Raw genomic sequence first — 12500 nt, forward strand, 5'->3', positions numbered from 1 at the left:
TTGATAATATATTATAATGCAATGTTCAATGAACTGGACAAACCATCAGGTAGATAGCAATAAAAGTTTTCGCAGCGTTGGGATTTGAGCCCACGCCCCCGCAGAGACTGGTGCCTTAAACCAGCGCCTTAGACCATTCAGACACGCTACCGATGGTTGGCACTGTTTTATAATGCAATATTCAATACATTGGATGAACGACCTTGTAGAGAAGCAATAAAAGTTAATGCAGCGTTGGGATTTGAGCCCACGCCCCCGAAGAGACCGGTGCCTTAAACCAGCGCCTTAGACCGCTCGGCCACGCTACCGATGGTTGGTAACATATTATAATGCAATGTTCAATGAACTGGACAAACGATCAGGTAGAGAAGCAATAAAATTTCTGGCAGCGTTGGGATTTGAGCCCACGCCCTCGGAGAGACTGGTGCCCTAAACCAGCACCTTAGACCGCTCGGCCACGCTACCGATGGCTGGCACTATTTTATAATGCCATATTTAATACATTGGATGAACGACCTTGTGGAGAAGCAATAGAAGTTTTGGCAGCGGTGGGATTCAAACCCACGACCCCGAAGAGACTGGTGCCTAAAACCATCGCCTTAGACCGCTTGGCCAAGCTACCTTTTTTTTCTTTATTGTACGCTTGGCCACGCTACCGATGGTTGGTTATATATTATTATGCAATGTTAAATGAACTGGACAAACGATCTGGTAGAGAAAAAATAAAAGTTTTGCCAGCGGTGGGATTCGAACCCACGCCGCCGAAGAGCCTGGTGCCTTAAACCAGCGCCTTAGACCGCTCGGCCACGCTACCGATGGTTGTTCCTGTTTTATAATGCAATATTCAATACATTGGATGAACGACGTTGTAGAGAAGCAATAAAAGGTATGGCAGCGTTGGGATTGGAGCCCACGCCCCGAAGAGACTGGTGCCTTAAACCAGCGCCTTAGACCGCTTGGCCACACTACCGATGGTTGGTAATATATTATAATGCAATGTTCAATGAACTGGACAAACGATCAGGTAGAAATGCAATAAAAGTTTAGGCAGCGGTGGGATTCGAACCCACGCCCCCGAAGAGACTGGTGCCTTAAACCAGCGCCTTAGACCGCTCGGCCACGCTACCGATGATTGGTAATATATTATAATGCAATGTTCAATGAACTGGACAAACGATCAGGTAGAGAACAATAAAAGTTACGGCAGCGTTGGGATTTAGCCCACGCCCCCGAAGAGACTGGTGCCTTAAACCAGCACCTTAGACCGCTCGGCCACGCTACCTATGGCTGGCACTATTTTATAATGCAATATTCAATGAACTGAACAAACGATCAGGTAGAAATGCAATAAAAGTTTAGGCAGCGGTGGGATTCGAACCCACGCCCCCGAAGAGACTGGTGCCTTAAGCCAGCGCCTTAGACAGCTCGGCCACGCTACCGATGGTTGGTAATACATATTGTTATGCAATGTTTATTGAACTGGACAAACGATCAGGTATAGAAGAAATAAAAGTTATAGCAGCGGTGGCATTCGAACCCACGCTCCCGAAGAGACTGGTGCCTTAAACCAGCGCCTTAGACCGCTCGGCCACGCTACCGATGGTTGGTAATATATTATTCTGCAATGTTAAATGAACTAGACAAACGATCAGGTAGAGAAGCAATAAAAATTTTGGCAGCGTTGGGAAATGAGCCCACGCCCCCGGAGAGACTGGTGCCTTAAACCAGCGCCTTAGACCGTTCGGACACGCTACCGATGGTTGGCACTGTTTTATAATGCAATATTCAATACATTGGATGAACGATCTTGTAGAGAAGCAATAAAAGTTAAGGCAGCGTTGGGATTTGAGCCCACGCCCCCGAAGAGACTGGTGCCTTAAACCAGCACCTTAGACCGCTCGGCCACGCTACCTATTGCTGGCACTATTTTATAATGCAATATTCAATGAACTGAACAAACGATCAGGTAGAAATGCAATAAAAGTTTAGGCAGCGGTGGGATTCGAACCCACGCCCCCGAAGAGACTGGTGCCTTAAGCCAGCGCCTTAGACAGCTCGGCCACGCTACCGATGGTTGGTAATACATATTGTTATGCAATGTTTATTGAACTGGACAAACGATCAGGTAGAGAAGAAATAAAAGTTATAGCAGCGGTGGCATTCGAACCCACGCCCCCGAAGAGACTGGTGCCTTAAACCAGCGCCTTAGACCGCTCGGCCACGCTCCCGATGGTTGGTAACATATTATAATGCAATGTTCAATGAACCTGACAAACGATCAGGTAGAGAAGCAATAAAATTTCTGGCAGCGTTGGGATTTGAGCCCACGCCCTCGGAGAGACTGGTGCCTTAAACCAGTGCCTTACACCGCTCGGCCACGCTACCGATGGTTGTCCCTGTTTTATAATGCAATATTCAATACATTGGATGAACGACCTTGTAGAGAAGCAATAAAAGTTTTGGCAGCGGTTAGATTCGAACCCAAGCTCTAGAAGAGACTGGTGCCTTAAACCAGCGCCTTAGACCGCTCGGCCACGCTACCGATGGTTGATAATATATTATAATGCAATGTTCAATGAACTGGACAAACCATCAGGTAGATAGCAATAAAAGTTTTCGCAGCGTTGGGATTTGAGCCCACGCCCCCGCAGAGACTGGTGCCTTAAACCAGCGCCTTAGACCATTCAGACACGCTACCGATGGTTGGCACTGTTTTATAATGCAATATTCAATACATTGGATGAACGACCTTGTAGAGAAGCAATAAAAGTTAATGCAGCGTTGGGATTTGAGCCCACGCCCCCGAAGAGACCGGTGCCTTAAACCAGCGCCTTAGACCGCTCGGCCACGCTACCGATGGTTGGTAACATATTATAATGCAATGTTGAATGAACTGGACAAACGATCAGGTAGAGAAGCAATAAAATTTCTGGCAGCGTTGGGATTTGAGCCCACGCCCTCGGAGAGACTGGTGCCCTAAACCAGCACCTTAGACCACTCGGCCACGCTACCGATGGCTGGCACTATTTTATAATGCAATATTTAATACTTTGGATGAACGACCTTGTGGAGAAGCAATAGAAGTTTTGGCAGCGGTGGGATTCAAACCCACGCCCCCGAAGAGACTGGTGCCTAAAACCATCGCCTTAGACCGCTTGGCCAAGCTATCTTTTTTACTTTATTGTACGCTTGGCCACGCTACCGATGGTTGGTTATATATTATTATGCAATGTTAAATGAACTGGACAAACGATCTGGTAGAGAAAAAATAAAAGTTTTGCTAGCGGTGGGATTCGAACCCACGCCGCCGAAGAGCCTGGTGCCTTAAACCAGCGCCTTAGACCGCTCGGCCACGCTACCGATGGTTGTTCCTGTTTTATAATGCAATATTCAATACATTGGATGAACGACGTTGTAGAGAAGCAATAAAAGGTATGGCAGCGTTGGGATTGGAGCCCACGCCCCCGAAGAGACTGGTGCCTTAAACCAGCGCCTTAGACCGCTTGGCCACACTACCGATGGTTGGTAATATATTATAATGCAATGTTCAATGAACTGGACAAACGATCAGGTAGAAATGCAATAAAAGTTTAGGCAGCGGTGGGATTCGAACCCACGCCCCCGAAGAGACTGGTGCCTTAAACCAGCGCCTTAGACCGCTCGGCCACGCTACCGATGATTGGTAATATATTATAATGCAATGTTCAATGAACTGGACAAACGATCAGGTAGAGAACAATAAAAGTTACGGCAGCGTTGGGATTTGAGCCCACGCCCCCGAAGAGACTGGTGCCTTAAACCAGCACCTTAGACCGCTCGGCCACGCTACCTATGGCTGGCACTATTTTTTAATGCAATATTCAATGAACTGAACAAACGATCAGGTAGAAATGCAATAAAAGTTTAGGCAGCGGTGGGATTCGAACCCACGCCCCCGAAGAGACTGGTGCCTTAAGCCAGCGCCTTAGACAGCTCGGCCACGCTACCGATGGTTGGTAATACATATTGTTATGCAATGTTTATTGAACTGGACAAACGATCAGGTAGAGAAGAAATAAAAGTTATAGCAGCGGTGGCATTCGAACCCACGCTCCCGAAGAGACTGGTGCCTTAAACCAGCGCCTTAGACCGCTCATCCACGCTACCGATGGTTGGTAATATATTATTCTGCAATGTTAAATGAACTAGACAAACGATCAGGTAGAGAAGCAATAAAAACTTTGGCAGCGTTGGGAAATGAGCCCACGCCCCCGGAGAGACTGGTGCCTTAAACCAGCGCCTTAGACCGTTCGGACACGCTACCGATGGTTGGCACTGTTTTATAATGCAATATTCAATACATTGGATGAACGATCTTGTAGAGAAGCAATAAAAGTTAAGGCAGCGTTGGGATTTGAGCCCACGCCCCCGAAGAGACTGGTGCCTTAAACCAGCACCTTAGACCGCTCGGCCACGCTACCTATGGCTGGCACTATTTTATAATGCAATAATCAATGAACTGAACAAACGATCAGGTAGAAATGCAATAAAAGTTTAGGCAGCGGTGGGATTCGAACCCACGCCCCCGAAGAGACTGGTGCCTTAAGCCAGCGCCTTAGACAGCTCGGCCACGCTACCGATGGTTGGTAATACATATTGTTATGCAATGTTTATTGAACTGGACAAACGATCAGGTAGAGAAGAAATAAAAGTTATAGCAGCGGTGGCATTCGAACCCACGCCCCCGAAGAGACTGGTGCCTTAAACCAGCGCCTTAGACCGCTCGGCCACGCTCCCGATGGTTGGTAACATATTATAATGCAATGTTCAATGAACCTGACAAACGATCAGGTAGAGAAGCAATAAAATTTCTGGCAGCGTTGGGATTTGAGCCCACGCCCTCGGAGAGACTGGTGCCTTAAACCAGTGCCTTACACCGCTCGGCCACGCTACCGATGGTTGTCCCTGTTTTATAATGCAATATTCAATACATTGGATGAACGACCTTGTAGAGAAGCAATAAAAGTTTTGGCAGCGGTTAGATTCGAACCCAAGCTCTAGAAGAGACTGGTGCCTTAAACCAGCGCCTTAGACCGCACGGCCACGCTACCGATGGTTGATAATATATTATAATGCAATGTTCAATGAACTGGACAAACCATCAGGTAGATAGCAATAAAAGTTTTCGCAGCGTTGGGATTTGAGCCCACGCCCCCGCAGAGACTGGTGCCTTAAACCAGCGCCTTAGACCATTCAGACACGCTACCGATGGTTGGCACTGTTTTATAATGCAATATTCAATACATTGGATGAACGACCTTGTAGAGAAGCAATAAAAGTTAATGCAGCGTTGGGATTTGAGCCCACGCCCCCGAAGAGACCGGTGCCTTAAACCAGCGCCTTAGACCACTCGGCCACGCTACCGATGGTTGGTAACATATTATAATGCAATGTTGAATGAACTGGACAAACGATCAGGTAGAGAAGCAATAAAATTTCTGGCAGCGTTGGGATTTGAGCCCACGCCCTCGGAGAGACTGGTGCCCTAAACCAGCACCTTAGACCGCTCGGCCACGCTACCGATGGCTGGCACTATTTTATAATGCAATATTTAATACTTTGGATGAACGACCTTGTGGAGAAGCAATAGAAGTTTTGGCAGCGGTGGGATTCAAACCCACGCCCCCGAAGAGACTGGTGCCTAAAACCATCGCCTTAGACCGCTTGGCCAAGCTATCTTTTTTACTTTATTGTACGCTTGGCCACGCTACCGATGGTTGGTTATATATTATTATGCAATGTTAAATGAACTGGACAAACGATCTGGTAGAGAAAAAATAAAAGTTTTGCCAGCGGTGGGATTCGAACCCACGCCGCCGAAGAGCCTGGTGCCTTAAACCAGCGCCTTAGACCGCTCGGCCACGCTACCGATGGTTGTTCCTGTTTTACAATGCAATATTCAATACATTGGATGAACGACGTTGTAGAGAAGCAATAAAATGTATGGCAGCGTTGGGATTGGAGCCCACGCCCCCGAAGAGACTGGTGCCTTAAACCAGCGCCTTAGACCGCTTGGCCACACTACCGATGGTTGGTAATATATTATAATGCAATGTTCAATGAACTGGACAAACGATCAGGTAGAAATGCAATAAAAGTTTAGGCAGCGGTGGGATTCGAACCCACGCCCCCGAAGAGACTGGTGCCTTAAACCAGCGCCTTAGACCGCTCGGCCACGCTACCGATGATTGGTAATATATTATAATGCAATTTTCAATGAACTGGACAAACGATCAGGTAGAGAACAATAAAAGTTACGGCAGCGTTGGGATTTGAGCCCACGCCCCCGAAGAGACTGGTGCCTTAAACCAGCACCTTAGACCGCTCGGCCACGCTACCTATGGCTGGCACTATTTTATAATGCAATATTCAATGAACTGAACAAACGATCAGGTAGAAATGCAATAAAAGTTTAGGCAGCGGTGGGATTCGAACCCACGCCCCCGAAGAGACTGGTGCCTTAAGCCAGCGCCTTAGACAGCTCGGCCACGCTACCGATGGTTGGTAATACATATTGTTATGCAATGTTTATTGAACTGGACAAACGATCAGGTAGAGAAGAAATAAAAGTTATAGCAGCGGTGGCATTCGAACCCACGCTCCCGAAGAGACTGGTGCCTTAAACCAGCGCCTTAGACCGCTCATCCACGCTACCGATGGTTGGTAATATATTATTCTGCAATGTTAAATGAACTAGACAAACGATCAGGTAGAGAAGCAATAAAAATTTTGGCAGCGTTGGGAAATCAGCCCACGCCCCCGGAGAGACTGGTGCCTTAAACCAGCGCCTTAGACCGTTCGGACACGCTACCGATGATTGGCACTGTTTTATAATGCAATATTCAATACATTGGATGAACTATCTTGTAGAGAAGCAATAAAAGTTAAGGCAGCGTTGGGATTTGAGCCCACGCCCCCGAAGAGACTGGTGCCTTAAACCAGCACCTTAGACCGCTCGGCCACGCTACCTATGGCTGGCACTATTTTATAATGCAATATTCAATGAACTGAACAAACGATCAGGTAGAAATGCAATAAAAGTTTAGGCAGCGGTGCGATTCGAACCCACGCCCCCGAAGAGACTGGTGCCTTAAGCCAGCGCCTTAGACAGCTCGGCCACGCTACCGATGGTTGGTAATACATATTGTTATGCAATGTTTATTGAACTGGACAAACGATCAGGTAGAGAAGAAATAAAAGTTATAGCAGCGGTGGCATTCGAACCCACGCTCCCGAAGAGACTGGTGCCTTAAACCAGCGCCTTAGACCGCTCGGCCACGCTACCGATGGTTGGTAATATATTATTCTGCAATGTTAAATGAACTAGACAAACGATCAGGTAGAGAAGCAATAAAAATTTTGGCAGCGTTGCGAAATGAGCCCACGCCCCCGGAGAGACTGGTGCCTTAATCCAGCGCCTTAGACCGTTCGGACACGCTACCGATGGTTGGCACTGTTTTATTATGCAATATTCAATACATTGGATGAACGATCTTGTAGAGAAGCAATAAAAGTTAAGGCAGCGTTGGGATTTGAGCCCACGCCCCCGAAGAGACTGGTGCCTTAAACCAGCACCTTAGACCGCTCGGCCACGCTACCGATGGCTGGCACTATATTATAATTCAGTATTCAATACATTGGATGAACGACCTTGTAGAGAAGCAATAAATGTTTTGGCAGCGTTGGGAAATGAGCCCACGCCCTCGGAGAGACTGGTGCCTTAAACCAGCGCCTTAGACCGTTCGGACACGCTACCGATGGTAGGCACTGTTTTATAATGCAATATTCAATACATTGGATGAACGACCTTGTAGAGAAGCAATAAAAGGTAAGGCAGCGTTGGATTTGAGCCCACGCTCCCGAAGAGACTGGTGCATTAAACCAGCCCCTTACACCGCTCGGCCACGCTACCGATGGCTGGCACTATTTTATAATTCAATATTCAATACATTGGATGAACGACCTTGTAGAGAAGCAATAAAATTTTTGGCAGCGGTGGGATTCGCACCCACGCCCCCGAAGAGACTGGTGCCTTAAACCAGCGCCTTAGACCGCTCGGTCACGCGACCGTTGGTTGGTACTATATTATTATGCAATGTTAAATGAACTAGACAAACGATCAGGTAGAGAAGAAATAAAATTTATAGCAGCGGTGGCATTCGAACCCACGCCCCCGAAGAGACTGGTGCCTTAAACCAGCGCCTTAGACCGCTCGGCCACGCTACCGATGGTTGGTAACATATTATAATGCAATGTTCATTGAACTGGACAAACGATCAGGTAGAGAAGCAATAAACTTTCTGGCAGCGTTGGGATTTGAGCCCACGCCCCCGCAGAGACTGGTGCCTTAAACCAGCGCCTTAGACCGTTCAGACACGCTACCGATGGTTGGCACTGTTTTATAATGCAATATTCAATACATTGGATGAACGACCTTGTAGAGAAGCAATAAAAGTTAATGCAGCGTTGGGATTTGAGCCCACGCCCCCGAAGAGACTGGTGCCTTAAACCAGCACCTTAGACCGCTCGGCCACGCTACCGATGGTTGGTAACATATTATAATGCAATGTTCAATGAACTGGACGAACGATCAGGTAGAGAAGCAATAAAATTTCTGGCAGCGTTGGGATTTGAGCCCACGCCCTCGGAGAGACTGGTGCCTTAAACCAGCACCTTAGACCGCTCGGCCACGCTACCGATGGCTGGCACTATTTTATAATGCAATATTCAATACATTGGATGAACGACGTTGTAGAGAAGCAATAAAAGGTATGGCAGCGTTGGGATTGGAGCCCACGCCCCCGAAGAGACTGGTGCCTTAAACCAGCGCCTTAGACCGCTTGGCCACACTACCGATGGTTGGTAATATATTATAATGCAATGTTCAATGAATTGGACAAACGATCAAGTAGAAATGCATTAAAAGGTTAGGCAGCGGTGGGATTCGAACCCACGCACCCGAAGAGACTGGTGCCTTAAACCAGCGCCTTAGACCGCTCGGCCACGCTACCGATGCTTGGTAATATATTATAATGCAATGTTCAATGAACTAGACAAACGATCAGGTAGAGAAGCAATAAAATTTCTGGCAGCGTTGGGATTTGAGCCCACGCCCTCGGAGAGACTGGTGCCTTAAACCAGCGCCTTAGACCATTCAGACACGCTACCGATGGTTGGCACTGTTTTATAATGCAATATTCAATACATTGGATGAACGACCTTGTAGAGAAGCAATAAAAGTTAATGCAGCGTTGGGATTTGAGCCCACGCCCCCGAAGAGACCGGTGCCTTAAACCAGCGCCTTAGACCGCTCGGCCACGCTACCGATGGTTGGTAACATATTATAATGCAATGTTCAATGAACTGGACAAACGATCAGGTAGAGAAGCAATAAAATTTATGGCAGCGTTGGGATTTGAGCCCACGCCCTCGGAGAGACTGGTGACCAAAACCAGCACCTTAGACCGCTCGGCCACGCTACCGATGGCTGGCACTGTTTTATAATGCAATATTTAATGCATTGGATGAACGACCTTGTGGAGAAGCAATAGAAGTTTTGGCAGCGGTGGGATTCGAACCCACGCCCCCGAAGAGACTGGTGCCTTAAGCCAGCGCCTTAGACAGCTCGGCCACGCTACCGATGGTTGGTAATACATATTGTTATGCAATGTTTATTGAACTGGACAAACGATCAGGTAGAGAAGAAATAAAAGTTATAGCAGCGGTGGCATTCGAACCCACGCCCCCGAAGAGACTGGTGCCTTAAACCAGCGCCTTAGACCGCTCGGCCACGCTCCCGATGGTTGGTAACATATTATAATGCAATGTTCAATGAACCTGACAAACGATCAGGTAGAGAAGCAATAAAATTTCTGGCAGCGTTGGGATTTGAGCCCACGCCCTCGGAGAGACTGGTGCCTTAAACCAGTGCCTTACACCGCTCGGCCACGCTACCGATGGTTGTCCCTGTTTTATAATGCAATATTCAATACATTGGATGAACGACCTTGTAGAGAAGCAATAAAAGTTTTGGCAGCGGTTAGATTCGAACCCAAGCTCTAGAAGAGACTGGTGCCTTAAACCAGTGCCTTAGACCGCTCGGCCACGCTACCGATGGTTGATAATATATTATAATGCAATGTTCAATGAACTGGACAAACCATCAGGTAGATAGCAATAAAAGTTTTCGCAGCGTTGGGATTTGAGCCCACGCCCCCGCAGAGACTGGTGCCTTAAACCAGCGCCTTAGACCATTCAGACACGCTACCGATGGTTGGCACTGTTTTATAATGCAATATTCAATACATTGGATGAACGACCTTGTAGAGAAGCAATAAAAGTTAATGCAGCGTTGGGATTTGAGCCCACGCCCCCGAAGAGACCGGTGCCTTAAACCAGCGCCTTAGACCGCTCGGCCACGCTACCGATGGTTGGTAACATATTATAATGCAATGTTGAATGAACTGGACAAACGATCAGGTAGAGAAGCAATAAAATTTCTGGCAGCGTTGGGATTTGAGCCCACGCCCTCGGAGAGACTGGTGCCCTAAACCAGCACCTTAGACCGCTCGGCCACGCTACCGTTGGCTGGCACTATTTTATAATGCAATATTTAATACTTTGGATGAACGACCTTGTGGAGAAGCAATAGAAGTTTTGGCAGCGGTGGGATTCAAACCCACGCCCCCGAAGAGACTGGTGCCTAAAACCATCGCCTTAGACCGCTTGGCCAAGCTATCTTTTTTACTTTATTGTACGCTTGGCCACGCTACCGATGGTTGGTTATATATTATTATGCAATGTTAAATGAACTGGACAAACGATCTGGTAGAGAAAAAATAAAAGTTTTGCCAGCGGTGGGATTAGAACCCACGCCGCCGAAGAGCCTGGTGCCTTAAACCAGCGCCTTAGACCGCTCGGCTACGCTACCGATGGTTGTTCCTGTTTTATAATGCAATATTCAATACATTGGATGAACGACGTTGTAGAGAAGCAATAAAAGGTATGGCAGCGTTGGGATTGGAGCCCACGCCCCCGAAGAGACTGGTGCCTTAAACCAGCGCCTTAGACCGCTTGGCCACACTACCGATGGTTGGTAATATATTATAATGCAATGTTCAATGAACTGGACAAACGATCAGGTAGAAATGCAATAAAAGTTTAGGCAGCGGTGGGATTCGAACCCACGCCCCCGAAGAGACTGGTGCCTTAAACCAGCGCCTTAGACCGCTCGGCCACGCTACCGATGATTGGTAATATATTATAATGCAATGTTCAATGAACTGGACAAACGATCAGGTAGAGAACAATAAAAGTTACGGCAGCGTTGGGATTTGAGCCCACGCCCCCGAAGAGACTGGTGCCTTAAACCAGCACCTTAGACCGCTCGGCCACGCTACCTATGGCTGGCACTATTTTATAATGCAATATTCAATGAACTGAACAAACGATCAGGTAGAAATGCAATAAAAGTTTAGGCAGCGGTGGGATTCGAACCCACGCCCCCGAAGAGACTGGTGCCTTAAGCCAGCGCCTTAGACAGCTCGGCCACGCTACCGATGGTTGGTAATACATATTGTTATGCAATGTTTATTGAACTGGACAAACGATCAGGTAGAGAAGAAATAAAAGTTATAGCAGCGGTGGCATTCGAACCCACGCTCCCGAAGAGACTGGTGCCTTAAACCAGCGCCTTAGACCGCTCATCCACGCTACCGATGGTTGGTAATATATTATTCTGCAATGTTAAATGAACTAGACAAACGATCAGGTAGAGAAGCAATAAAAATTTTGGCAGCGTTGGGAAATGAGCCCACGCCCCCGGAGAGACTGGTGCCTTAAACCAGCGCCTTAGACCGTTCGGACACGCTACCGATGATTGGCACTGTTTTATAATGCAATATTCAATACATTGGATGAACGATCTTGTAGAGAAGCAATAAAAGTTAAGGCAGCGTTGGGATTTGAGCCCACGCCCCCGAAGAGACTGGTGCCTTAAACCAGCACCTTAGACCACTCGGCCACGCTACCTATGGCTGGCACTATTTTATAATGCAATATTCAATGAACTGAACAAACGATCAGGTAGAAATGCAATAAAAGTTTAGGCAGCGGTGCGATTCGAACCCACGCCCCCGAAGAGACTGGTGCCTTAAGCCAGCGCCTTAGACAGCTCGGCCACGCTACCGATGGTTGGTAATACATATTGTTATGCAATGTTTATTGAACTGGACAAACGATCAGGTAGAGAAGAAATAAAAGTTATAGCAGCGGTGGCATTCGAACCCACGCTCCCGAAGAGACTGGTGCCTTAAACCAGCGCCTTAGACCGCTCGGCCACGCTACCGATGGTTGGTAATATATTATTCTGCAATGTTAAATGAACTAGACAAACGATCAGGTAGAGAAGCAATAAAAATTTTGGCAGCGTTGGGAAATGAGCCCACGCCCCCGGAGAGACT

General features: G+C 47.5%; 16 non-coding genes across 16 annotated transcripts; all 16 read right to left on the bottom strand.

The window, feature by feature from the left end:
• Positions 1-732: 732 nt before the first annotated feature.
• Positions 733-814, bottom strand: TRNAL-AAG (transfer RNA leucine (anticodon AAG)). The gene has a single exon. It is a non-coding gene; the product is annotated as a tRNA-Leu (tRNA).
• A 231-nt stretch (positions 815-1045) lies between these two features.
• TRNAL-AAG (transfer RNA leucine (anticodon AAG)) lies at positions 1046-1127 on the bottom strand. Its single transcript has one exon. It is a non-coding gene; the product is annotated as a tRNA-Leu (tRNA).
• A 230-nt stretch (positions 1128-1357) lies between these two features.
• Positions 1358-1439, bottom strand: TRNAL-AAG (transfer RNA leucine (anticodon AAG)). The gene has a single exon. It is a non-coding gene; the product is annotated as a tRNA-Leu (tRNA).
• A 548-nt stretch (positions 1440-1987) lies between these two features.
• On the bottom strand, positions 1988-2069 carry TRNAL-AAG (transfer RNA leucine (anticodon AAG)). The gene has a single exon. It is a non-coding gene; the product is annotated as a tRNA-Leu (tRNA).
• Positions 2070-3278: 1209 nt separating this feature from the next.
• On the bottom strand, positions 3279-3360 carry TRNAL-AAG (transfer RNA leucine (anticodon AAG)). Its single transcript has one exon. It is a non-coding gene; the product is annotated as a tRNA-Leu (tRNA).
• A 232-nt stretch (positions 3361-3592) lies between these two features.
• On the bottom strand, positions 3593-3674 carry TRNAL-AAG (transfer RNA leucine (anticodon AAG)). The gene has a single exon. It is a non-coding gene; the product is annotated as a tRNA-Leu (tRNA).
• A 231-nt stretch (positions 3675-3905) lies between these two features.
• Positions 3906-3987, bottom strand: TRNAL-AAG (transfer RNA leucine (anticodon AAG)). The gene has a single exon. It is a non-coding gene; the product is annotated as a tRNA-Leu (tRNA).
• A 548-nt stretch (positions 3988-4535) lies between these two features.
• On the bottom strand, positions 4536-4617 carry TRNAL-AAG (transfer RNA leucine (anticodon AAG)). Its single transcript has one exon. It is a non-coding gene; the product is annotated as a tRNA-Leu (tRNA).
• Positions 4618-5826: 1209 nt separating this feature from the next.
• TRNAL-AAG (transfer RNA leucine (anticodon AAG)) lies at positions 5827-5908 on the bottom strand. Its single transcript has one exon. It is a non-coding gene; the product is annotated as a tRNA-Leu (tRNA).
• A 232-nt stretch (positions 5909-6140) lies between these two features.
• On the bottom strand, positions 6141-6222 carry TRNAL-AAG (transfer RNA leucine (anticodon AAG)). The gene has a single exon. It is a non-coding gene; the product is annotated as a tRNA-Leu (tRNA).
• A 231-nt stretch (positions 6223-6453) lies between these two features.
• Positions 6454-6535, bottom strand: TRNAL-AAG (transfer RNA leucine (anticodon AAG)). The gene has a single exon. It is a non-coding gene; the product is annotated as a tRNA-Leu (tRNA).
• A 1648-nt stretch (positions 6536-8183) lies between these two features.
• On the bottom strand, positions 8184-8265 carry TRNAL-AAG (transfer RNA leucine (anticodon AAG)). Its single transcript has one exon. It is a non-coding gene; the product is annotated as a tRNA-Leu (tRNA).
• A 703-nt stretch (positions 8266-8968) lies between these two features.
• Positions 8969-9050, bottom strand: TRNAL-AAG (transfer RNA leucine (anticodon AAG)). The gene has a single exon. It is a non-coding gene; the product is annotated as a tRNA-Leu (tRNA).
• A 546-nt stretch (positions 9051-9596) lies between these two features.
• On the bottom strand, positions 9597-9678 carry TRNAL-AAG (transfer RNA leucine (anticodon AAG)). Its single transcript has one exon. It is a non-coding gene; the product is annotated as a tRNA-Leu (tRNA).
• A 1523-nt stretch (positions 9679-11201) lies between these two features.
• Positions 11202-11283, bottom strand: TRNAL-AAG (transfer RNA leucine (anticodon AAG)). The gene has a single exon. It is a non-coding gene; the product is annotated as a tRNA-Leu (tRNA).
• A 231-nt stretch (positions 11284-11514) lies between these two features.
• Positions 11515-11596, bottom strand: TRNAL-AAG (transfer RNA leucine (anticodon AAG)). The gene has a single exon. It is a non-coding gene; the product is annotated as a tRNA-Leu (tRNA).
• Between the last annotated feature and the right edge of the window lie 904 nt (positions 11597-12500).

The sequence above is a fragment of the Rhipicephalus microplus genome, chromosome 3 (assembly GCF_043290135.1).
Source record: "Rhipicephalus microplus isolate Deutch F79 chromosome 3, USDA_Rmic, whole genome shotgun sequence".
In the NCBI taxonomy this organism is placed as follows: Eukaryota; Metazoa; Arthropoda; class Arachnida; order Ixodida; family Ixodidae; genus Rhipicephalus; species Rhipicephalus microplus.